Source organism: Littorina saxatilis, linkage group LG2 (assembly GCF_037325665.1).
Source record: "Littorina saxatilis isolate snail1 linkage group LG2, US_GU_Lsax_2.0, whole genome shotgun sequence".
In the NCBI taxonomy this organism is placed as follows: Eukaryota; Metazoa; Mollusca; class Gastropoda; order Littorinimorpha; family Littorinidae; genus Littorina; species Littorina saxatilis.
Window position 1 is genome coordinate 12466064 of NC_090246.1, and position 2500 is coordinate 12468563.

Sequence of the window (2500 nt, forward strand, 5' to 3'; positions counted from 1 at the left end):
AATGTTTTAACATAGAGGGGGAATCAAGACGAGGGTCGTGGTGTATGTGTGTGTGTGTGTGTGTGTGTGTGTGTGTGTGTGTGTGTGTGTGTGTGTGTGTGTGTGTGTGTGTGTGTGTGTGTGTGTAGAGCGATTCAGACTGAACTACTGGACCGATCTTATTTGGATTAATGTCTTTGATGACGTCCTATCCGGCTTTTTGTAAAGGTTGAGGTGGCACTGTCACACCCTCATTTTTCAATCAAATTGATTGAAATTTTGGCCAAGCAATCTTCGAGAAAGGCCGGACTTTGGTATTGCATTTCAGCTTGGAGGCTTAAAAACTAATTGATGACTTTGGTCATTAAAAATATAAAAATTGTAATTAAAATTATTTTTTTACAAAACAATCTAAAATTACGTTCATCTTACTCTACATCATTTTGTGATTCCAAAAACATATAAAGATGTTATGTTCGGATTAAAAACAAGCTCTGAAAATTAAAAATATAAAAATTATGATTAAAATAAAATGTCCGAAATCGATTTAAAAACAATTTCATCTTATTCCTTGTCGGTTCCTGATTCCAAAAACATATAGATATGATATGTTTGGATTAAAAACACGCTCAGAAAGTTAAAACGAAGAGAGGTACAGAAAAGCGTGCTATACCGCTCAGCGCGACCACTACCGCACCATTCTGGCTTGTGGATTTCACTGACTTTGCGCATGCCACGAGCGTTGGACTGACGAAACTGCGAGTATGCGGTCTTGGTGAAACGATGCAGTGCGTTCAGTTTCATTCTGTGAGTTCCACAGCTTGACTAAATGTAGTAATTTCGCCTTACGCGACTTGTTTGTTGCTGTGGTGACAGGATGATCGTTTTTTGTTGCTCACCAAAAGAAATACGCTTCGCATTCGTAAAGCAAACGGTATCTCAGTTGGTAGAGCACTGGACTTGTGATCGAAAGGTCGCAGGTTCGAATTCGGGCCGGGACGGACACGGGTCAACTTTATGTGCAGACCCAGAGACGGAAGCCATGTCCCACCCCCGTGTCATCACAATGGCACGTAAAAGACCTTGGTCATTCTGCCATAAGTGCAGGTGGCTGAATACACCTAAACACGCAGACACCTGGGTAGCGCGACTCCGTTGCTGCTAGCTTTCCACCGGGAGGAAGCGACCCGAAGTTCCCAGCGATGGGACACTAAAGTAATGAAAATGAAAATGAAATGAAAGTTATCTCCTCCACGTGGCCCACTCCGCCTCACCGTCTCAGATCTGGTCAGGCTTTTACATGGTATCCTATAACACCATCCCTCCACTTGGTCACATACCCAAAATTAACAGCCTGTGGGCTCTCTCTGTGCACACTGGTATAGTTTTTGTATATTAAGAATTCATTTCGTAAAAGTTTTTAGTGGATTTCGCATTTAGTGAAGATGATGAACAATATAATCATTTGCAATGTAGATTTGTTTTCATCGAGAAGGTTGGCGGTCTTTTTTTCCTTCGAATATTACCCTTTACACATAGACTCTTGACTTGAAACCCGTCTTTCAATCCATTTCCTAAGCTAAGATAAGTGTTATACGAAGTTGCAGACCAAAGCAGTAAGTGTTGAAGATGTGGCTTCCATGCTGGTATTTTTATGGCCAGACAGAAAGAATTTGCTTATCACTGTTGGGGAAAGACGGAGCTACAGTTGCGAGTGGCATTTATGACCATAGAGTAATGAACACTATGGAAAAAAACTGCGTCAGGTAAAGTGCCAAGTCTGTCTACAGCTCTAAATGTACTCAGCAGGTACGCAGGGGCTGAAATTCATGACATTAACATGGATGAAGGCAATCTTCCGCCAACGATGATCCTCCCTCCATTTTTACATTTGAGTCAAGTTTTGTGTAAATGTTTTAACATAGAGGGGGAATCGAGACGAGGGTCGTGGTGTATGTGTGTGTGTGTGTGTGTGTATGTGTGTGTGTGTATGTGTGTGTGAGAGAGTGTGTGTGTGTGTGTGTGTGTGTGTGTGCGTCTGTCTGTGTGTCTGTCTGTGCGTGTGTGTGTAGAGCGATTCAGACCAAACTACTGAACCGATCTTTATGAAATTTGACATGCGATCGCGAGTTCCTGGGAATGATATCCCCGGAAATATTTTTCTTTTTTTCGATAAATACTTTTGATGACGTCATATCCGGCTTTTTGTAAAAGTTGAGGTGGCACTGTCACACCCTCATTTTTCAATCAAATTGATTGAAATTTTTGTAAAGCAATCTTCGACAAAGGCCGGACTTCGGTATTGCATTTCAACTTGGTGGCTTAAAAATTAATTGATGACTTTGGTCATTAAAAATCTGAAAATTGTAATAAATTTGAACTTTGTGTCCTACTTCGTAACAGTACTTTGACCAAGGGAAACCGTTTTAAAGACGATTATATCAATTACAGAATAATCACCGCCTTTTGTATCGATTTTCGTCCAAAACAAATGACAGCACACAATCTAACCATTATGTCC